The sequence below is a fragment of the Cervus canadensis genome, chromosome 13, assembly GCF_019320065.1.
Source record: "Cervus canadensis isolate Bull #8, Minnesota chromosome 13, ASM1932006v1, whole genome shotgun sequence".
NCBI classification, from domain to species: Eukaryota; Metazoa; Chordata; class Mammalia; order Artiodactyla; family Cervidae; genus Cervus; species Cervus canadensis.
The window spans coordinates 29575360-29599251 of record NC_057398.1 but is presented as its reverse complement, the minus strand read 5'-3'; the positions used below and the strand labels follow the sequence as shown (position 1 = coordinate 29599251).

The window sequence follows — 23892 nt, the reverse complement described above, 5'->3', positions numbered from 1 at the left end:
CATGGCCCAGCCCAGGCCCCCCTGCTCTGGTTCCAAGCTATGGAATGGGATGAGCCCCCTGCCAGTGAAGTCCCAGGCCTGTAGGACCCCAGTCACTTGCAGGAGGCTGTAGGCAGGGCCTGAGTGGGGTCAGGAGCCGTTAGCAAGTCTGAGCCCTCTGAGAAGGTGCAGCCCACCCCACCTCTAGCTCTGTAGGCACTTCAGACAGCCCTCCAGCCATGGGGCTCCCTCACCTGGGCCCACCCAGAAGGCCCCCTGTACTGCCAGCCCCTGAGCAGGAGGAACACGCAGGTCCTCCCAGGGACCCCTCAGGGGAGGGCACAGGGCCTCCTCGGGGACCCTGGTCACGCGGCTGTCAAGGAAGGATCCCGCACGCTGGCCCAGGCCCTCCCCCAAGGGGCCCTGCATGGACGCCACAGGCTGGACCGGGATCACAGTGGCCAGAGAGCAACTTCCCAACTAGAGCATCAGATAAAATGCAAGACAACAGCACACGTGAACTTCAGGTGAACAAGACCTTGCTTTTTGGTACAAGTAGGTCTCATGTGGCCCTGGGGGCATCCCCCAAATTGCCCACGTTTACCTGAATCCCAGGTGTACCTGGACATCCTGTGTTTTATTTCGCTGGATCTGGCTCCCCTGGCAGGGGCTGGGGAGGACATGGACCCTGGTTCTGCAGAAGAACCTGCTTGTCCTCAACAGCAGCCCAGCCCTGGTGGACAGGCGCCTGACGGGCGTCACGGTGGCTGGGTTGCCATTGACACCGCAAGGCCCGAGAGCACCCAGACACCCTGCCTCCAAGCCATGCCCCCTCCATGGAGCCTCCTCTGAGGACAGAAAGAACCAGGTGACCTGGCGCCCTCATGGACCCCAAAGTCTAGGACTTTTCAGCCTAAAAAAGAAAACAAAAGACCTCATTGCATCCCAGGGACCCCAGATTTTCTCATTCAGTCTCCTCTTTGAGCTCACCCCATAAACACGGCCAGTGATGGAGGAAAGAGTTAGGGGTGTGCAGAGAAGAGCCCCGAGCCCCCTGGCCATTGCTGGACTAGGGGCTGCTGGGGACACAGGCCTCATCCTCGCCCATCCCTGCCCAAGGCCACCCTAAGCCCCAGCACTGGTCTGGCCAAGACCTAGTGCATTAACTCCACATCATGCTTCTTGGAAGGTGCCAGTCACATGGGAGACATTCTGCCAGTGCCGCATGGCAGATTGACAGTGGGCTGTTCACCCCAGGACCCCCAGAGACAGAGCAGCACTTGTTAAGTGGGAAGGGAAATGTCAAGGATGGGTGGTCTCGCCTCAGTGGAGCTTAGGGTACCCATGGGCAGTCCTGGGTGCCCCAGCTGGAGCAGATGGACACAGGCAGACATGGAGGGCCTTGTGCCAGGACCAGCGGAAGAGCAGATGCTCCTCGATGGTGTCAGGCCCACCTGGACTCACTGTGTCTGACTGAGGACCCGTCCGGGTCCTGAGCCACCGTCCATGACAAGACTGAGGCTCACAGGGGGCCCCAGTTGTAGGAACAGCACTGACCCTTCCCACAGACCAGCCCTCACCCGGGGCACCCGCTGCCCACTGTCCCACTGCGCCCCTTCTGGGGACCCACCTGAGACAGAAGAGGCTCCCAGTGTGTCTCCAACTGCAGGAAGGGGCAGCTCTGGTGTGCTCTGCAGGAAAACCTTCAGGTGTCAAAGCACCAGCCCTGCCTGCTGACGCTGATGGCCGTCTGTCCCGACAGCCTGCCCTTCAGGGAGGCCAGCTCCTCTCCACTTTGCAGGGAATCACATGTGTGGACTGTGCTTCCCAAACTGTGTTCCTAGGAACATGAGGGGTTCCACAATCAGTGAAAAAGCACCATTTATTCTCCCCCTCCTCGTATTAGGGCTGGACTAAGGCTGGATGTGGCCTCGCCTCTGAGGCAGGTGCTGCTAAGGGCCATTGGTGCTCAGAGGTTGAGCAGCTGTGGGTCACACAGCCGGGAGGGTTGGGTCAAGAGATGACCTGGGTTAGCTTCCAGGACCAAGGCTTATCCCAGAAGCTACCCAGAGGAGGCCAATCCTCTCTCCTCTGGGGCCAGGTGTGCCTCCTGGGGTGTGTCTGAAACCCAGGAGCAATAGCCACCGAGGCTCCTGGCCAAGCTAGACAATGATGGATCATGGGCAGCCTGGGACCCCCAAAAGGCTCATTTCACACCCACCAGCCTCACACTGACATGCTCATGGAATATGCATTGTCTAGCATCATAACAGGGATGCCCCACTGCCCACAATGCCCCTGCTGTCCTGCCATAAAACCGTAAATAGAAATTGAAAAGGGCTCTGAGCTGGGCCGGTGGGGAAATGCCAGGGCCTGTCTGGCTGGTGAAGGCTCCAGGATGAGACAGGAGTCCCTGCAGACCCTCTGGGGAGCTACCCCCACCGAGACCCCATGTCCCTGTGGACAGCACAGCCCATGGGGGCTGCTGCCGGACCATCTGGTGGGGGTGGCTCAGGGTCTGGACACCCCTCTCCCACTCCCCTTGGATGCTTTGAGGTCTTGTTAAAGGGAGCCCCCTCCTCCCAGGAGGAGTGCACGTGGTGTTCCCGGGCCTTGGGGACCCAGCTCCTGAGAGTCTTGGTTGGGCCCCTGGTTGAGGTTGCTGGTGGCAGGGGGCCCCCACATAGGACTGTCCCTCCTGGATCATCAGCGTCACTATCAAGAGACAACAACAAGAAAATCCACACCCCTTACAGAAAGACTCCTCACGCCGGGGGCACACAACCCCCAGCCCTGCCCTCCACCCCTTTCAACCCCCAACTGAGCCTTCAGAACCACTCAGCCCAGAACTGTTCTGACAGGGTCAGTGGGGGCCCCACCCCCCAATCCCTCCTGTTTCTCCGTCTCCCCTGGCAGACCCATGGTAGCCTCTGACACAGGCCACGACTACCCACAGTTTGGCCCCTGGGGCTGATGACTTCAGGCCTCTGCTTGGCCTGGCCACCCCTTCTGGGTCCCTTCCCCAGTTCTTAGCCCCCTGCTTCTTCATGTGGGGTACCCAGGGCCCAGACTTGTGCCTCCCCCGTCCACACGGAGAGCCTCGCTAGTGCTCAGCGTCAAGGCCCACCCATAGGTGTGGCCCTGAGCATCCAGGGTCAGTGGCCCACCTGAGCCTCAACAGCCTCACCTGAGCATCAGCAACCTGCTGGACCCAACGTCGGGGCTGCGGCCAGCACCGTCCACACCTTGCCAGCATTGCCCCCGAACTGTCCTCAGGGCCCAGAGAGGGGACAGTAAGTAGCCCCCTATTGTGCCTGATTTGGGGACCCCTAAAGGAGTGTCCCCACTCCACCTCCGCATGCAGCCCCCTTCCAACTGTTAGTCGTTCAGTCGTGTCCACCTCTTTGCGACCCCATGGACTGTAGCCCACCAGGCTCCTCTGTTCACGGGATTCTCCAGGCAAGAATAGTGGAGTGGGTTGCCAATTCCTTCTCCAGGCAATCTACTCAACCCAGGGATTGAAACCAGGTCTTCTGCACTGCAGGCAGCCCCTGGGGAGACTCTGAAGGCCCCTAAAGCTGCCTGAAAAGACCTCTTTCCCCCGAGGAGCCCTCAAGACCCTGAACCCACAGTCCCCAAGATCCCCAACATGGCCTGACCCTTGATAGGAAACTACCCTCTGCCTGCACCTGCTGGAGCCCCAAGAAAGGGCTGGGGGACTGGAGAGTGCACAAAGCTGAGATGGCCAAGCAGGAAGCCCCGCACCTGACTTAGGGTGCAGCCAGGCCCCCAGACCACCTCCCATCCTGCCTCAAAGTACGGGGACCGAGGGAAGGTTCTGGTCACTCTGACGAAGCTCTGGCTACCTCCCAGTGGAGGGAGACCTTGCCCTGCATGCAGGGTCCCTGGCACACTGCCCTGCAGACTATACCACAGAACCCATGGCCATCCCACCGAGAAAAACCGTCTGCATTGATGACATCCTGCTATGGCCCTGGGTGTTGGGGACACAGATGACACCTTTCCCCTGCCCTCAGAGGAGGTGGTGTCTGCTAGGCGGAGATGCAGGAGCCTGGGGGCTACCCTCCCATCTCCACCCCCATCACCTCTGTGTCCAGCCCCACCTTCACCCTGGGCCCTCTGGTCAAGCTCCCTGGAGCCCAGTAGTGGTGGCTCTTCCCCAAGTCTGGCATCTGGGGGTGCTGCTGGGGGTGCCAGACCCACCCTGAGTCACACCCTCCTCTTGAGGAAAAGCAGAACTTGTGACTTGCTCCTGGCCAATAGAATATAGGGCTTCTCTGGTAGCTCAGATAATAAAGAATCTGCCTGCAATGCAGGAGATGCAGGAGACATGAGCTCAATCCCTGCGTCAGGAAGATCCCCTGGAACAGGTAATGGTTACCGACTCCAGTATTCTTTCCTGGAGAATTCCATGGACAGGAGCCTGGTGGGCTATAATCCATGGGGTCACAGAGAGTCAGACATGACTGAGTAAGTAACCCTTTCAATAGAATACAGCAAAGGTGCCGGAGCCAGTCCCTTGATCAGGTGATGTAGGCAAGAAAGATTCATCCCAGTCGCCGGGAGTGACCTTGACCTGCCAGCCTTGGAGACGTGAGCTGCCAGGAGAGACCCATGCACCGGGGCTGTGGGTGGCCTCTAGGAGCCAGGAGTGGCCCCTGGTGTCCAACCAGCAGGAAGACAGGGACCTGTCCTACGACCACAGGGAAGTGAATGCCGTCAGCACCTGGAATGAGCAGAAAGCAGCTCCTGCTCCATTGACCCCACGGATGAGAGCACAGCCTGGCAGACACCTGGAGCTACCCTGAGCAGAGGACCCAGCAGTCCAAACTGGACTCCTGACCTTTGGAAACCAAGGTGCTAGATGTGTGTTTTTTCTGGCCGCTTGGTGCCTGGTGCTCTATTACACAGCACAGGCGGCTGACGCACACAGATGAGGCCAGGAGTGAGTCCTGTGGGTGAACACCAGGTACAGAAACAGCACAGGCGTCCTTCCTCCAAGAGTCCCAGAGCCTTGTTCCTGCTGCCCTCCCAGGGGGCACTGGCTGCCCCCACTCAACTCTCTCACTTGTCTTCAGAGCCCTGTGCGGTGCACATGCTCCACCGAGAAGCTACCTGGAGGACACAGTCCACCCTGCCACTGGCCAGACTGCCCTCCCTCATCCTGGCTCCTGGCTGGCTGCCTGCTGTCCCTCTCTCAGGACCCCTGTCCTCCCATTGCTGCTGGCAAAGGGCTGCCCCTCCTACCAGGTCCACCTAGATGCCCCTCATTTCTGGGGCCTGCGGGGGCCCCTCTACTGGGCCCCGGGGCCTCCTTCACACACCACATGCCCCTCAGTAGGGGCGGGGGCGGACCCAGACATGGGGCACACAGTGTCCCCACCCGGTGCAGCCCCACGCACACAGGGGCCCTCGATGTGGGTGTGCTGAGGCATGTGTAAGTGGGAGAGTGACAAGAGGTGAAGACTAGAGTGCGTGGACCAATCCCGCTCTTGGGGCGACATGGGCAGAGTCGGGTCGGATGCTGGAGGCTCTAGGATGGTGTCTGAACTGGAGGTATATGCTGGTTGGACCCAGTGGTGCCAGGAGGGCAGGACTGTCCCAGGGAGAGCCGTGGGGACACCGAGCCATGGGGATGCAGAGCCATCGCCAGGTGGGCCGTAAGGCCCCTGAGACATGGTGGGGATGAGGCTCACAGGGGCTGGGCTCCCCCCGCCCAGCACAGAGTTTCCAGGAGCCCAGCTGAGGCAGAGGCCCTGCCCATTTTGGTGGCCAGCTGAGTGGTTTGCCCAAGGTCGGGGTTGGAGGGTGTTCCACAGGGGAGGGTGGCAGTGTCTGGGGAAGTGACACCTGGACAGTGAGCAAGCAGCAGAGGGGACGTCAGGACTCAGCAGCAGGGTGATGCCAGGGGGAGGGGTGGGGGCAGGGACCTCTATGCTGGGCTCCAGGATGGTGGGGGCCACCAAGAGTTTAGGAAGGTCTGGAGGGGCGTTTGTGGCAGGGATAATTTCCCCTTGGGGTATGGGGGCTGGGGGGCTCACAGGAATAGGGGCAGGAGTGAAGGCTCAGGGTCCACCCCAAGGTCACCAGCAGGGGTCATGACCTCAGGTGAGAAGGCATTTGGGGGCACAGAGGAGGAGGAGCATCCAGAGTGGGGAACACTTGGAGCCTGGGCTCCCTGGAGAAGGGTCACAGCCTGCCCCTACCAGGTCACCTTTGACCCCTGGGCAGCGGCCATGGGGAGCCCCTCTCCCTGGAATCCCACAGTGAAAATGGGGTGGGACAGGGAGTCTCCCCCGTGGGCCAGGGGAATAATTAGGGCACCTCTCACCCCGAGTCCCGTTGCTGGAGGGACTTCGGGACTTTTCACTGGACCTGTCAGAACATCATGCAGGTGGGGATGGAAGTGAGGGGAGCCCTCCCTCCCCAGCAGCCACTCCTCAAAGAGAATCGGACGTCAGAGGTTTCCACCTGCCCCCAGCACAGGGCTGGCCTGGGCTTCAAATGTTGGGGGGAGGGAGGGGGGAGGTGGTATGCTCAGTGGCTTTCTGCAGCCCTCAGGGGGCAGGGGCCGACCTGGGCTCAGAGTCCAGGCCTGGGGGCACCCAGGGCTGAGGTCAGGACCACAGGGGTGAGTCCAGGGCAGCCCTGACCTCTCTGGCCCTGCACCCCCAAGCTCGCACTGGGGAACTAGCAGTGAGGGGGGGCCACTGCCCCCAAAGCGTGCTGTCCCAGTGGGCACCAGGCACAGATCTGGACCCGTGTGGGAGTGCAGGCCAGTGGGTGACCAGGTGTCCCTTCTCCCCTCCCCCTTCTCCCCATCCTCAGCCCTCATGAGGAGACCCCACCCCAGTGTAATATTAACCAGGAAAGTCACTTCTGGATGGCAGCAGAGGTGCTGGGAGAGAGGCATCTGGTTTAGCTCAGGTTCTGTGGGGCCAATCGATCTGCCTGGCGCTGAGGGTCCGGCCATACTAGATACACAGGACCTCCAAGGATGGATCTTAGGGGGAGATCTGGGGTGGAGGCGCTGGGCTATGGGCAGGCCCTGGGCCCAGGGATGGCAAGGTCCTCAGTCGAGGGTGGGACGATGAGAAGAAGCCAGCCAAGGGGCAGCAGGATGGCTGAGACCCGTGTTTGGCTGGATCAGCGGGCAGCCGCACAGAAATTGGGTCCCTGGGGCGGCAATAATTGTGTGTCAGGGAAAGTCAAGGTCTCGAAGCCACGGTCTGTGACGACTTCTGACCACAAACAAATATAAATGAAAACAATGGCCCTGGGCGCCAGTGCTGATGTGTGAGGACGCTTAACCCCCGAGTATCCAGGAGGCCGGGGCAGTGGGACCCACCCACCAACCCCAGGCGGCCACAGAGGCTGTCCCTTTAAGGGACAGACAAGCACAGCCTCCCAATATCCCACTGCCGCCATCCGAAGACCCCCTCACCCCAGCCCAGGGCAGCAGCCCCCAGCCACCACTCAACAGAGGGACTCAGGGAATTGCGCTGGGCGTGGAGGAGGGCAGCCTCCCCACCCCCACTCAGCAAGCCACTGCCTTCACGTCTTCACAGAGAAAATGCAATGTCTCCCTGCATGTCTCACCTGCCCTCCTCCCCCAAGCACGGTCCAGAATAATGAGATCAAAGACCAGGGAGCCAGGAGTGGGGGTGGCAGGTCGTTACCATGGTTATTTATTCGTTTGTTCATTCACACCCCCGCCCCCTGCCCAGTTCAACAAAGATTTAAGAGTGGTCTCTATGTGTTCACATGTATCAATAATAGATGCCCCAGTGAACACAGCAGAGCCCCTGCCTGCAGCCTCCCTACTCCAGGCAACCAGGCGAACAAGGCCCTCCCGGCCAGGGCAGCCCCACACGGCCCAGCCCTGGGAGAGTCCCCCTGGGCCCTGACCATTTCGCGGGAAGTGCTGGTGCCCAGCTGGGCACTTCTCTGAGGGAAGAGCCATTACTCCAAGTCGGTCACCACACAGATGGCCCTGCCCCGCCAAGGTTCTCGATAAAAACAGGAAACTGCTTCTCACGTGTGGTTAGTCGAACACTGTCCCTCCCAATCCACGTCTACCCACCCCAAGCCCCAAAATGCGGCCTTATTTGGGAATCAGGTCTACCGGTGAACTTAGTTAAGGATTTTAAGATGAAATTATCCTGCATTTAGGATGATGTTTTCAAACTGTAGTGTTGGAGAAGACTCTTGAGAGTCCTTTGGACTGCAAGGACTTCAAACCAGTCCATCCTAAAGGAAATCAACCCTAAATATTCATTGGAAGGACTGATGCTGAAGTTGAAGCTCCAATACTTCCACCACCTGATATGAAGCATCAACTCATTGGAAAAGACCCTGATGCTGGGAAAGATTGAATGCAGGAGGAGAAGCGGATGACAGGATGAGATTGTCGGATGCATTGCTGACTCGATGGACATAAATTTGAGCAAACTCCCAAAGATAGTGAAGGACAGGGAAGCCTGGAGTGCTGCAGTCCATGGGGTTTCAGAGTCAAACACGACTTAGCAACTGAACAACAACGTATATTCCAACGGCTGGTGTCCTTATGAGAAGAGGAGACAGGCAGGAAGAAGATGGCCATGTGACGGTGGGGACAGGGGCTGGAGGGAGGCAGCCACAAGCCAGGAACACCTGGAACCCCAGGAGCTGAAAGAGGCAGGAAGAACCCTGATCCCACTAGAGCCTCTGGAGGGCATCCAGCCCTGCCCACTCCCTCATTTCAGACCCTTGACTCCCAGGCTGTGAGAATATCAGCTGCTTTTATTTCAAGCCCCCTAGTCTGTGGTACTTGGTTCCAACAATCCGGGAAACTAGCCAGGTTTTCAGGACACTGCTCCAGGCTTCCCTACACACCCTTATCAGCCCTGTTCCTACCCTGTGAGTTCCCACAGACTTCAGGGTTCCCCTAAACCCCCACCCTGTCTCATGGGAATGTGTGCTATGTTGCTCCAGTCCTGTCCCAGTCCATACAACCCCATGGACTGTAGCCCGCCAGGCTCCTGTGTCCATGGGATTCTCCAGACAAGAATACTGGCGTGGTTGCCAAGCTCTTCTCCAGGGGATCTTCCTGACCCAGAGATCAAACCCGTGTCTCTTGCATTTCCTGCATTGGCAGGTGAGTTCTTTACCACTAGTGCCACTTGGGAAGCCCCATCCTATCACACAGAAGTCAGCAAAAATTCTTGGAAATATTTTGATGGAAAAGCATCCACCCAGTACAGAAGAGGAGGCATTCCTTGCTCCTGTTCCCAGAGCCCAGAACCCCATTCCCCAGAAAACAAAGCTCCCCATGCTAAATACCCTCTTGGGACCCCTGGTGTGGAAGTGGCCAGGCAGATATGATGGGTGGCAGGGATCCATGTGGCAGTGGTGAAGGCAGGCCAGGATTCCCCTGGGAGACCCAGAAAGTGGGCATCAAGACAGGGACAGAATAGGGCAGCATTGTTCCCAAGTTCTGCAAGGACTCATGTTCAATCAGCCACAGTGGTGCAAAGAGAGACGTGATGGGGCTTTAGCTGGAGGGGCTACACCAGGTGCCACAGCCATCCTGCACTTCCCAGCACCCGGCCTTGTTCTGGAGCCAGACTGCTGTCCACACGACCATGCTTATCCCTTGTCACCCTTTCCCTGAATGTGGACGTGAGCCATAACTGCACCCCCTCCCTAAGTCCCCTGGTCCCAAGCCTTGCTGGGGGACATTTATTGCAAGTGAAACCCACCGTCTGAGCTTGACTGCCACTTGTTTCCCATAATGGTACCTTCTCAACCTTGAAACTACTTTCTGTTTGGGAAATTATCTGACATCTGAAAACCAGCCGTATCTAAGGACAAATGCCGGCCTGTGCAGCCAAGACTGAGGAACCAAGAGCAAATAAATAAATGAGTTTTGAGTCTGCTGATGCAGCTGTTGGTGAAGCTGGGCCAATACTCCTCCCTAGGCATGTTCATACCCCAGTCCCCGTTCAAAGCCCGCGTGGGGCCCACTGCCCCCAGCACCAAGTGACCACTGGAGCAGGAAGCCAAATCTGGTGGCTGATGACCTATGGAAGCAAGGACTCTCACACAGAGGGATGGATCCCAAGCCAGGAATCAGGCAGTAGGGGTGGGGCCAGTGAGAAATTAAGGGGTAGGCTTCCTTGAGGCTGGCACTAATTGCCCCGGGTTAGCCTGTGATGAGCACATGTGGGCACACGTACGTGCACGTACCTGGGACACACAGGCACGCACCGGGCAGGTACAGACACATATGTGCACACACGCACATGTGATCACACACACAAGGAGAAAACACATGAGCACATACAAGACTCACACAGGCACACATGTGGGGCACACGTGCGTGGGCACACAGAGGGCACGGAACTGCACACATGGGCTGGAGTGTAAATGAAACATGTGCCAAGAGGACAGTGTGGCCGCTCCGGGCTGAGGCCTTTAGACTCTGGGTGCTGCAGGCAGAAGCGAAGGTAGAAACAGCGGCCCCAAGGGCGCGTGAGCCGGTATTCATGGGTTCATCCCCAGGCTGCTGGCTGAGAGGACCTTCCTGTACCTCATCCCTTAAGGAGGGACTCTGCTCTCGGGAGGGGTGGGAGGCTGGCCCCTGCCCGACTGGGCCCCACGGGGCTCTGCCAATGTGCTGACAACAACCCAGACGGCAGGACACAGTGGTCATCACCCAGTGCTGCCATCTGTCGAGAACGCGGGGCCCTGGGCTGCTCACAGTCAGGGTGGCCCTGGGCAGACCTGCAGCTCAGGGGTGTGCGGGAAGGGACAGGAGTTCCCAGATCCAGGGCTCCCCATCTCTGCCCTTGACTGTGGGACACACACACACCCATCGCCCCGGGACACTGGAGAAACACGGGGATGGGAGTGGGGCATGGCCGAGTGTACCCCAGTGCCCAGCCCCATGCCCAGCCTCATACCCACATTGGCTCTGCGGCAGCTCCGCGTCCGCCTGGCCGAGCACAGGCTGGGCGGCCCATGCTATTTCAGGCGAGGCACTCGGTGTCGCCGGGAGCTGGGTGGGGGGAGGAGGGCAGAACCTTCAAAACTAATGTCAATTTTCTGCATCAAATATTTTGATAATTAAACAAAGCTGATCAAGAGAGGCGAGCAGCACGGCTCCGGAGCTCAGGAAGCAACCCATTAAATAGAGGCCCGAAAGCGCCCGCGGCGGCAGCCCCAGATTAATGACTCGGCCGTAATAGATTTTCCCAAGCTCAGCCGCTCGGGCAGCGGCCGGGAGGGGCTCATAGCCCCAGCCCGAGGAGGCCGTTAAAGGGGCAGGGACAGAAAATCGAGGTACCCATGGCCGACGGGTGGACTGCCTGACCCGAAGTGTCCCCCTTCCTTGAGGGCAACAGGCTCTGCCACCCCGGTGACCAACCAAGAGCCCCCTCAGACCGGCTCAAATGGACACGTGGTCAGAGAGAGGCCTCAAGGAAGACAACTACCTCCCATCTCCCACATGGTCACGCTCCCTGTCGAGAGGGTATTGTGTCCACAGCAATACGGGGTGGGACCAGACGGGCTCTGGGCCTTGGGGCAATGACCCTGTGCCCCTGGAGGTCTTCACCCAGCAATGCCCTGCCAGCTGAGCGGCAATCTGGCCTGGCCAGGAGATGGTCAGGCTGGATGGCACTGCCTGGCGTCTCTCCCCAGACCTTGTCCATCTGACTCCCACTCCTGCCCATGCAGCTGTGAAGTGTGGAAACAGACGAAGGAAGCAGAGGCCTGACTGGCTCTCACTGCAGGGGGGGGCTTCATGTCGGATGTTTTCCGGAGCTGGGAGGACCTGGGGGTCATGAAATCCAGGGCTGCTGAGCGGGGAGGGCAGGATGTGCTTTGGAGCAGACCCCATGGGGCCCTGGGCCCCTGAGGCAGCTGTGCTGTGTGAGACGAGGTAGGGTCAGTGGGCCCCACGCAGCCCCCCACGTCCCTCGGGGCCCCTCGGTAACACGGGAGGGTGGAAGCCAAAGGTCAGGTGCCCTCTGAGCTCACGGCACTGACATGTCGGCGTCCTGTCTTGGCAGAATCCGCCCCACCCCACCCCCAACCCCCGGTCTGGGAGCAGCATTTCACAAACAAGGGATGAAGACCCCCGGGCCCTTCCAGGGCTCTCATCCAGCACATACTTGTTGGGCAGCTGTATGGACCCAGCCCAGGGAGACAGCCGGGTCAGGGCCCCTGCTGAGGCTCACCGTCGTGGGCAGGCCGAGAGGTGCGGGGCGGTGGTCCCGGAGCACGGCCTGCGTGCTGCCCTGGGTACCCAGCCCGGCCGCAGGAAGGAGTGGGGACACACTCCCCAGAGTCTTGGTAACTCTGGCCCTGAAGAGGCTGCAGCAATGCAATTTCATCACAGAATTCCCTGGGGGAAGCAGGCAGGCCCGTGTCGGGGTGGAGCTCCCTGCTGGCGGTCCCAGAATCATCACATCTCCAGGAGCCTTCCCAGGAATGGCCAGCAGGTCCTCCATCTCTGCCCTGCCTGGTGCCCGGGATCTCCCCACCGGGCTCTGCCTGCTAGGGCCCTAGGCAGGAGGACTGGCCAGGGTTGTCTGGGACCATATTTGGGGGAGGTGGGGCAGGAGACACCCTGCTGGGCAGAGAGAGCTCCCCAGGGCCTCTCTGATCTCAGCTGCTGCTGATTCCCCATCCCCTGAGGAGGGGAGGCTCCCAGAGGGTGGGTGTCCCTGCCTGGACTGAGACCCTCCACCAGGCCCATGCCCCCCACCCACTGACCCATGATGCCCGCCCTCCCTCCCAGATGCAAACATTGAACAAGCTGCCACAGAGTTCCCCCACACTCTTCCACTGACCCACTCCCAACAGGTTTCCCTCAACTAAAACCCCTTGGTCTCTTCTGTTTTCCATCATTGAGGAGTGGAACCTCTCCACAATTGCCCCAGGAGCCCTCTGGATACAATTTCTCTCCAAACAGACACGTTCTAATTAGAATAATCTATCTTGACTCCCTTCCAGTGCTCTTGCCTGGAGAATCCCATGATCGGAGAAACCTGGAGGGCTGCAGTCTGTGGGGTTGCAAATAGTCAGACACAACTGAAGCGACTTAGCACACACGCTCCCTAACTCTTGAGAGTGCCTTGGACACCAAGAAGATCAAACCAGTCAATCCTAAAGGAAATCAACCCTGAATATTCATTGGAAGGACTGATGCTGAAGCTGAAGCTCCATACTTTGGCCACCTGATGCGATCAAAGAGCAGACTCACTGGGAAAAAACCCTGATACTGGGAAAGATTGAGGGCGGGAGGAGAAGACAGTGACAGAGGATGAGATGGTGGATGGCATCACTGACTCAACAGACATGAGTTTGAGCAAACTCTGGGAGATAGTGAAGGACAGGGAAGCCTGGCGTGCTGCAGTTCATGGGATCCCAAAGAGTCAGATATGCTTGAGCGACTAAACAACAACACACATCCTGACTGTGCTCAGCACCTAACCCCACAGGTGGCCGAGCCAGGACAGGCTGAGTGCGGGGTGGGTCTGTGAGAGGGAGATGCCAGTGGGGAGGGGGGCATGCGAGGCTGCGTGGGCAGGATCTCCCGTACCTGCCATGCGTGTGCACACGTATGTGTGCATCAGTGTGTACACCTGCTGAACCAAAGTCTGGGACCAGCTCCATCCAGGAGCCTGCCTAGGGTGGAGAGGTCACGTGGCCATGGGACAGCTGCCTCTTCCCATTCCATCTGTGCATCCAACACTTATTTGGCACCTACTGTGTCCCTGGGATTCCCTCGTGAAGAAACTTATCCAGTCCCCGCCCTAAGTGGGCCCCCACGGTCATGTCACATGAGGCAAAGGAGAGTTAGGGCAAAGCAGCTGAAAAATCAGTCCAGTGTGACCACTAGGCCAAGGGGCGGCCTTCAGACCCCCAAGAGCCTTGCCCTACCCCCTCAGCTCACAGATCTGCTGGCCACCCTCTGCCTGCGTCAGGGGTCACGGTGGTGTGTGAGGCCTCTCCCAGCCCTGCACCTTTACCAAGGTCGTTCCCTCCTCCAAGGATACCCTTCCTTGCCTGGTTCACAGCTCCCCTGGCCCCCTATTCACACCCACACCCTGAAAGGCAGCAACTCCACCGAGAAGCCCCCAACCCTCAGGCTGTGCTGACTACCTGGCATACCACCTTTCTGCCCAAGGTCACCTCGGAGCACAACTGTCCTCTGTGCCCATCTCCCTGGACCTCAGCCCACGGGAGGGGCTCTCCACCTCCCCTGGGAAGCATGGGGGTGGGGGGGCTCTACCTGGGTAGGCACCAGGTACCGCATTGCCTGTGGACACTGGTCTCTCCACATCCTCTGGCCGCCCCCACACTGCCCATCTGGCTGGAATCTAGGACCAGCCCTAGGGCTCACCTAGCAGGCCCCCACCTCCGGCCTGGGCTCAGACGCCAAGGTGCTGACTCCCAGCCCTCACTCTGCAGCAGCTCTCCAGGGCCTCGAGGGAGGGCTTGTTCTGAGCAGGCCGCACCAGCTTTTCTCTGCGCCCCGTTTCCCCACCTGCCCCATGGGCGTGCGGGAGCATCCTCGGAAGGGACACAGCTGGCTGGCTGTCCTGTCCAGCAGGGGCGCAGAGGGCGCAGAGAGGCATCCAGGGCCACACACGACTTCTCTGCCCCTGCTGCAGACCTGGCCAACCTGTGAACACAGCACATCCCAGTGGGCACCCGGCATTCCCCAGCCTCGAGCCCACAGCAGCCGGTTCTGTAGGAGGGCTCTTCTCCACAGAGCAAAACAGAGCAGCCCCACAGGGCGCCACTGGGGTCTGTGTGCACCCAGGGGCCCAGAGCCATCCATTCTGACAATCCTGCGTTCCACACAGAGGCAGAGCTGGGGAGCTTCCCATCTTAGCACAAACCCAGACCTCGGTCCCCCTGAGCTGGGACCCCCATCTCTATGAGTCAGTTGTAGCCCTACATCCAGGCTGTCACCTGGAGACCCCGTTCTCGCCACCCCAGGCCTAGGTGCTCCGCAGGCCACCAAGTCACAGTCCTCACCAGTGCTGGGAGACCTAGCACCCACCACCCACCACCCTGCTGCCGCTGGAGACCCCACTCAAGGTCAAGAGAGGCCCCTGAGGTCCGCCGTGGGGAAGGCCCAGCGCCCGGCTATGTGCGGCATTGACCATTCATCACGCGGGCGACCAATCACAGCTGTCGCTGTAACAACACGGCCACTCGGGCAGCGCCGTATTTCTATTGGCTGTGACAGCAGAGATAAATCTACGCCAGCCAATCCACTGCGGGCAGCAGGCCGTGGCAAGGAAGGTGCAGCCAGCCGAGGTGGGCACCGCGGAACCAAGTGCCCCCATGGCCGGAGGGCAGCAGGAGTGACCTGTGGCCACCACAGCTGCAGAAGCCACTTCACCCTCCTGCCTCTGCAGCCCCAGTAGCAAGGCCTGTTTGGGGTGAGACTCAGTGCCCCTGAGACCCTGCACTGCCCCTGCCCTGTGCCTCCACGTTTTAGGTTGTCACTCGCTGGCTGTGTGACCCTGGGCCAGTCACTGACCCTCTGAGACCTCCCTCTCCTCCTAGCACAGCCGGGGCTAGTACCTCCCCCCACCGCTGCCTTGAACTGAAAGGCAGGCTTTATGAGCATCACAGCCACATCGGCAGCGCCCGAGTTCAGAACTTGATAAATCCCTCAGAGGCCAGTGGATGCCTCTCCCACTGCAGGGTCCCTCAGCACCTCTCAGCCCACGCCCTTCCTGCCCTCCCCCCTTGCTGAGCCCTGAGACCTGGCCCCACCTGGACCACCAACGCCAGTACCGAGGGCCAACCTCCTCAGGCCTTGCTGTCAGAAAGAATCACCAGGTTAAACTGTGGGGTCCCTCCTGGGTCTCTGAGATGCCCCAAGCTCAGGCCTCTGCACCCACAGAGGTTTGCAGAATAATAGCAACAACCCCAGTAATGACAGTCCGCACGCACAGGGGTGTGCCTGTACCCTGCCGCCCACCCAGAGGTCCCCCTCAGCGAGTCCTTCCCACCCAGGCAGCTCGCAGCACCAGGGCATCTTCCTGAGTCCTCCTGCCTCCCCAGCACAGAACCTGTGCCCAGGCCCAGGAGTGCCAGACCCCCTGGGAACTACAACAGAGCAGACCCCAGGGCGGTGCCCAGCCACTGAAGCTCCATCCTTTCCTGTGACTCTTCCCTCACCTTCATCTTGTCAACCCTGTCATCACACCTCCATGTTCCACCAGTCTCCCTGGGCCCCACCTCCTCCTGTCCAGTCTGCCTTGGTCCTCCTGGAGGTCCCAAGGCCACCCTCTGTGTCACCCCGACCCTCCCTGGCTGAGCCAGCCTGACTGTTTTCTCCATGCCGCCTCTGATTCCAGCTTAGGAAACCCTGGAGCCACGGGGTGAGGAGGACCAGGGCGTGTGGAGGACCAGCTCACACACCATGTGTCCCGGGGACAGCATTCAGGTGACCTTGAGTGGCCTCTGGTCAGTTGACTAAGGACCTTCCCTGGTGCCAGGATTGGGGTTCATTTGCTGAAAATACTGCAGGACAAAGAGAGGAGGTGATATCAGAGCACACCCAGTCCAAGGGGAAAAAAGAGTTCAAACAGGAAACTCCCTATAGAAGTGAGAGCCATTATCCACCACACTTGGGCTGTTCCCGGGCAAGCCGGGACCGCTGGCACAAGATGGGGGAGAAGGCAGATCCCCCTCTATAAAGATGCCTGCAGTGCAGAAGGGCCGGGACCCTGGCCACCCGTGCACCATGCCCAGAGCCCAGACACTACGGCTCCCCAAGAGCAAAGCGCTCAAGGCCAAGGTCACAGAGACCCCATAGGAGCAGAAGTGCCTGCGTCCACAGCACTTCAGCAGTGGGTGAGGCTGCCCTCAGGCACAGCCAGGCTCAAGCCCTCTGTATGGGCTGTGGGGACCCCTGGCCTCAGCATCAGCCATGCAGGCCAAGTCAGTCTCTCCTGCCCCCATTCGGGGTCCTGTGATCGGCGCTGACACTGGCCAGCTCCTCTAGCAGCTGGCAAAGGGGCAGGCAGGGCAGGGAGTAAGTGCCAGCCTCCCTTTGTCCCCTGGGAGTGACCTGGGTGACCTGTGCCCCACCCGCCTGCCTCATCCATTTCCATCCTCACCAAGCTCGGTCCACAAGGGCCCCTCCTCATCCCCAATAGATAATGGTTTAATAAGCGATCTGTTTTTTATTTAAAGGGTCGGCAGTAAAACCCAGATCACATTTCTCACTTGGTGGGTCAAGAAACCGCTTACGCTCATTTCTGCAATGTAAAGCGACACTCTATCAAACCAAACATTTCCAGATGTGCCCAGCTTGCCCGAGGTATGGGCGGCCGGCTGCAGGCAGAGCGGAGGCCGGGAAAGCAGTCCAGGAACACCACCTACTGGCCAGGAGCGGGTCCCTCGACGTTCCTTCCTGCCGTGAGGTCCTGCAGCCTCCACAGGTTCCTGGGGTCAGAGCTCTGGGACCAACTCCCAGCAGCACTGGCCAGTGGCTGTCTGCCCGGCCTCTGACCACCTCCTGCTACCCACCAACCAGCCCCCAGCCACCGCAGCTCGACAAGAGGCTGGAAAGCCATTCTCCCAGGGGAGCTTGGACATGGGTGGTACAGGGACCAACGCAGTGTTCAGTAATCATTTGAAAGTCTGGGAAGGGAAGGGAAGCTGGGAGGGAATAACGCAGCCCCAGGCTGATTCCTCCCCTTCCTAGCGCCTAGGACACCCAGGGCTCGGCCCCCACCACAACGTTGCTCCAAAGAGATTGACTTAGAACAACAGACACTCAGAGAACATGATGCAGGGCAAGGCAGTCTGGAGTCCACCAGTTGCCCCATCCCTAGCAGGCCACGGGCCCCACTCACCCTCCAGGCCTCCATTCACCTTCCTGGCCACAGCACCAAGAACTCGGAAGCCAGCCTTAGGCAGCTCCCCCATATGCAAAGACAAAGCTAACAGAGCCCAGAGCTGCTGCTTCCCCAAGAGCTACTGGACTCAAGCTTGTAAACCCACTGGCTACCCAAGGGACAGACGTGCCGGGAGTCAGGAAGCTGCCCAAGCAGCTTTGCGAGAGGGTTCCGGAAAGTCTGAGGTCAGGGCTCCCAGACCCACCAGGACCGTTTCCAGGGTAACCACTGGAAACACGCTTGCTGGCAGTCACCCTGAAACCAATTCCGAGTCTCCCCCATGGTTCAGAGTTTTCACTCTGAATTAAAACCACGGCCAGCTCTAAATTTAATAAAAGAGTTATAAACTCCTGAAAGGGTGTGGATGACTGACCAACCCCAGTAAGGAGAAGGAGGTTCTATAAACAGAGGTCCTGGGAAGCAAATTTCAGGATTTGGTCCAAAGCTCGTTGAATCACCTTTTGTGAGAGCTTCATGTGTCCTGTCGGTCCCGGGTGGGGCTGGGTGACTGGGCTGCGAGCAGGACTCCTGTGATCCCCACCCTGCAGGATCCATCAGGCTCTTCCTTTGCAGGGGTCCCACCCCAGAACCCAGTCACCCACAGAGGCCAAGAGACCACAGGCACAGCCAGTGGGTCAGGAAAGTTTGGTCCTGCCTCCAGGCAGGGATGGACCCCAGGTGGGCCCAACCAGGGCCGCCTGACCAGATCCAGCTGGATGTCCACCCCACCAGATCCCCCAGGACCACTCCTTCCTAGTTGTCCCACAAATTCAAATAATGGAAAGTCCCCAGGGATTCCCCAGGAGAAGACACTTTCCTCCCTGTTCCCCCAGGGGTCTCTGAGATCCCAGCGCCCACTTCTCACTAATGTCGAGTCTTCAGGACTTTTACTGGCAGAAGGCTTGAGTTCAGTGGTCACTCTGAGACCACCTGGCAGCACTGGAACCATGTCATAGGAGCAGAAATCTATGGACTCGAGAATCTCTGACCAGCCCCTCTCCAGCATGCACTTCCCTCACTCAACCGGCCCTGGGGTCCCTCTGTCCTGGAAACACTGATGCCTGGGTCACCTCCTCAACAGAGTGTCCCATGTCCACCTCCCTCCCCCACCCTGCCCTCATCTGCATCTCTGAACTCCACCCAGGAGGGTAGCAAAGGGGTTCTCCCTCTGCATCCAGGGGCTTAATCATCCTGATGGAAAGAGACTGAAACAGAGGCCATAGGAGTAAATCTGGAGGCTGCTCTGAGCCCAGATGCTGCCTCCTCCAAGCAGCCTCTTTGGCTTAACTCCCCAACCCTGGCTGCTCCCTCCTGCTCTGAGCCACTCAGGGGTGAGGTCTGTGCTTTCTTCATCTGTTCCTCCTGCCAGCCCCACCATCGTCACCACCTACCCCCTACCCCTAGTCCCTGGCACCGAAGGCCCATCAGGAGGGCCTGGTCATTTTCTATATGAAAGTATGTGGTATGACTTTCAAAATAAAATATTCAGAATGAAATTATGTTGGCTTTTGTCATAAATGAAGGCTTCACACTGACCCTTACGTGCTTTGCTAAGACTTGCACCACCCCAGCACAGACTGACTGTCATCCCCATGCAGAACAGGGAAGCCAAGGGACCTGAGGGTCCTCGCAGAGCACAGCCCAGCACCTGGCTTGCAGACCCAGCTCTGCACGCAGCGTGAATGCCAGGGCAGTGTTGGGGGCATGGGTGTTGATGGCTGACCTGTATATCATCACCGACTTGCATCCCCATCATCCCCCAATCATTGCATCCAAGTCCTTGCTCTGTCCCAGGCTTGGGCAGAGGCTGGGCAGCCAAACAGGGGCATGGAGGGGTCACCCTCACACAGGAGAAAACTCAGCAGCCCCCTCAGCTGGTGCAGGGACTCAAAGAGGAGAGTCCAGTCTCGGGCTTTCCAGGGGGCTTCCTGGAGGTGGTGGAATTGGAAAAACAGGCAGACCTTCACCTTCAGGGACAGTCATCCTGGGGAAGGAACTGAGCTTGGCCCGGGGCACCTTCAGAAAAGCAGGAAACCCAACCCAACTCCAGAGAGAAGGACCAGCAGACAGACAGATGGCAGGGATAGGTATTGCTGGACAGGTTAGGCCCAGGCATGAGGGCTGTGGAGGTCCTTGGAGCAAGCTGGAAGCCGTGTTCCCTATCATCACATCACCTAGTAAATAACTTAGCAATTTGGGGTGCCATGTTCTTTTTTTAAGGCTGTACCAATTTTTTTTTTGGCCGTGCTGAGGCTAAGTTGCTACACTCGGGCTTTCTCTAGTTGTGGAGAGTGGGGGCTACTCTCTAGTTGCACTGCGAGGACTTCTCATCACAGTGACTTCTCTTGTTGTGGAACACGGGCTCTAGAGCACAGGCTGCAGCAGTTGTGGCTCACAGGCTCAGTTGCCCCGAGTCAACTGAGTGGGCATCTTTCGGACCGGGAAGTGGGATCTTCCTGGACCAGGAAATGAACGCTTGTACCTTGTGTTAGCAGGTGGATTCTTACCCCTTGACCACCAGGGAATTCCGGGGCACCATACATTTCGGGCCAGAAAACCTCCCTAGGGTGGTGCCCAGGGGATCCTCAGGGCAAAATTAAGTTCAAGCTAAGGTGGCATTTCAGCACCTGGAGGTAGGGACTGGGCAATGCCTTGGACCAGATGCCCAGGGGCCATGGAAAAACCCAGGACTCCTCCCCAAAGCAAACACAGGGACAGTCAGACTGGACCTTGACCCATCCCTCCAAAAGGAAGGCTGAGCCCTCCGCCCCACCAAGACCTGCCCTGCCCAGCGGAGGTCAGGAGTGTGACGGTGCTGCCCAGGAGGGATGCTCTCCCGTTCACAAGCTGGGACGCAGCGGCTCACAGCCCTGGCTGCCCAGAGATCCCTCCCCGAGGGAAGCCAGGGCAGGCTGGACCCGGGTCCCTGAACCAGAGGTGAGCAGTAGGTCAGGGGGCTCACACAAGGTAGACCTTACTTCCCATGTACCTGCCCCTCCCCAGGTAGGACCCCCTGGAGGAAGATTGCCATTGCTTCACCTCTGCCTGGCTGCCCAGTCCTTGTTGCCAGATGGTTCCTGTGACAGGACTCCCCCTGACCCTAGGCTAGGCCAGCACTCCTGCCCTGCCTGCCTCACAGAGGGGACCTGGGCAGTGACCAGGCCCAAGGCTTCCCTCCAGAAAAGCATGTCCAGAAAGGGCATCTTCTAAGAGAGGAAGGCCTGGGAAGTCTTCAAGATACAGCAGAACTAACTCAGCCTCAGGGGATCAGGGAAGGCTTCCTGGAGGAAGAGGCATTTAAATGAAGGCAGAAGAGCTGGCTGGGTACCAAGGGGTGAAGAAAGAAGTGGGAGGACAGTCCGCATCCAGGAGACCCAAAAACCCAGGGAGGGCCAGGGCCAGAGGCAGCTGGTGGGGTAGGGGGCAGGAAGGATCCCAGGCCAGGCCTGGCTACCTCCTGACATTTGAGGCCCAGAATCTCACTTTTTTTACAAAGGGGTCATGACAATGCCAGGCCAAGATAGGGCCAAGTCAGACTGAAACACAGGCAGAGAGCCATGAAGGCTGACCCAAAGGGCTTCACACAGACCGAGAAGAGGCTGTTAGTCCCCACCCCCGCTCACCATGGGTCATCCCACTCCTGAGGGCAGAAGCCAGCTCTCCACAGAGGGCAGGTGTGAGGACAGAGCCCTCCTTGCCCTGCAAGGCCCAGTCCTTGGACATCATTCCCAGCAGCGAAGAGAGGACCCCAGGACCCTCTGACCAGACTGAGCCCCTCAGAGCGCCAGCTCAGCTGAAGAAGGTCCCCCTCCCACAGACCTGCTGATGAGGGAGAGGTTCCTGCCCCTGCCGGGCAAGCGGCCTCCTCCCTGCACCCGTCAGAGCAAAGACTTAGCTCTGCATCGCTGGGCCCTTCGGACCCACAGTGGGTGGGTTTGGGGCCAGAGCGAGGACTACAGCTCAAGGGGCCATAGGGATCCAGCCTACCCCAGTATGGGGTACCAAGCATCTACTAGGGCCAGTCTGGTTCTGGGCGCTGAGGACCAACAGAAGAAAAGCAATATGTCCTGGGAGCCCAGAGAAAACTTGGGGTCTGGGGTCCTCCTGACTCCTCCCTTCCCCTCTGGGGGCTCTGCCCCCAGCTCAGGCCTCAGCCTCACCTGGACCACCCAGGCGACTACTCTTGCGTTGCTTTCTCTTAGCTCTGCCTGGTCACCCTTCCTCCACAGCCTCGGGTAGCTTCTCTGGGTGAGGCCGAGAGTCAGCCTCCTCCACCTGCATGCAGGTGCCCAGCTCAGAGACCCTAACCCATTGCACTCACGGACACCCATGGCCCAGACCTCGCCCCGCACTCCCACGCTCCCCTGAGTCTGTTTCTCAGCTCCAGGTCTCCACACATGCTGAGGCCAGCCTGGGACCACCTCCCTCCCTCCCTCCGCCCCTGCAGGTGGGACACTCCCACCCCAGCCACAGGCTCTAAAGCCCACCTCCTCCTGGCCCACAAAAGCAGGCTCAGCCAGCCAGGACCGTGAGGCCAGTGGCACTGATGCCAGCCCCCTGACCCTGTCTCTCTCCACACAAAGAACGTATGACAGACCCCTGGGGTGGCCATCATCTGCTCCCCCCACCAACTCCGCTGGGCAACACCTCTCTCTGGGGTCGGGGGATGTGGTTCCAGCTCTGCTGATGAGCCGAGTGCAAACTCGGCAAGCTCTGTCAAAATATTTTTAGCATTTGTTCTGTTTAAAAAACCCTGAGGTATTAGAGTGCACTAATCTTTAAAAAGGTTAATTTATTCATAGAGATCTTGACAGAGATGTATGGCCCGGTACAGCCGTGGCCCCTCCCCGGGGGGAGCGCGCTCATAGAGGGCCGCACGCACACCGGCCGGGTGCGTCCACCCAGGGCCTGGGCCCTCCCACCGCCGCTGACCTCTGCCCCATTGCAGGGGAGCGGCTCGGTCCATGGCCCTCAGAGTAAAAGACAGGTCTAGCAGAATCCTAGGCCTTGTGATTCGAGAGCCACTGCCCCCTTCCCCACAGTAGCCCCCACCCCCAGCTCCCCAGGGTCGCAGGCCCTAGTCCATCACACTTGTGAGCACGGCCTCCAGAGCTCTTCGGGGTGTTCACAGCGGGAAGTGGGGGTTAGGCGGGGCAGCCTCTCCCAGGTCATGGCTCTGAGCCAAGGGCCACGGGGTCCCCATGAACAAAGCAACCCCCCTTCCCATCAGGACCACCGCTCCTGGGAAGCAGGCAGCTCTGGGGTTTGTGTTTAACACTTTAGGGGAAGAAGACCTTGTTCCTCCAACACCAGGATCAGGCCAACCCCAGGGCCTTTGCACCAGCTTCTCCCCCCACCCAAGACTCCTGCCCAGACCTTCCAGTGGAGGCTCACCCTCTGCGTCCTGGCCTCAACACAGATACCTTTTCCTCTAGGAAGCCCTTCCTCATGACTCAGGGATCACCCCGCTGACCTGGGCCCTAGTGTTTCCCTATTTTGTTTCTATCAACTCTCCTCTGCAAAGTGTGTGTCCATTTGTGGTTTGCCCGGTCCTGGCAGCCCCCCCGCATAGGGTGAGCGTGAGGCGAGGGCCTTCTGATCAGCGGTTGTGTCCCATTGCTGGGACCAGCCCAGAACTGTTCTCAGAAGCATCTGTGGAATCAGGCCATGAACACATGTCCCCACGTCCGACCAGCCTTCCAAGGCCCCTCTAATGAGCTGGTCCCGGGCCGGCTGGGCTGAGGTGGGTGACCGCTGCCCTGGGGGAGGGGAGTGTGCAGAGCATCCTGCACCTCCTCTACAGAGGTTCAGGGTGACCAGCATCTCCGGGCACTGCCTCCCTGCTCCCAGAGCTGGTTCCTGAGTTGGCACTCCCAGGTCCAAGGCACAGCCTTCTCCAGCTGGGTGGTGCCTCCTCCCATGTAAGTGCCCCCAGCAGCCCCGCCCCATCCTTAGGGGAGATTGTCCAGTCTGC

At 59.3% G+C, this 23892-nt stretch overlaps 1 long non-coding RNA gene across 2 annotated transcripts in view; it reads right to left on the bottom strand.

The window, feature by feature from the left end:
• The window catches only part of LOC122452436, a 32023-nt gene extending 13993 nt beyond the window's left edge, over positions 1–18030 (bottom strand). For both annotated transcript variants that reach the window (XR_006272694.1, XR_006272695.1), the window contains exons 1-2: positions 17877–18030; positions 1610–1819 (exon numbers count right to left, since the gene is read on the bottom strand). This is a non-coding gene — a long non-coding RNA (uncharacterized LOC122452436). The remainder of the gene's footprint in view (positions 1–1609; positions 1820–17876) is intronic.
• Between the last annotated feature and the right edge of the window lie 5862 nt (positions 18031–23892).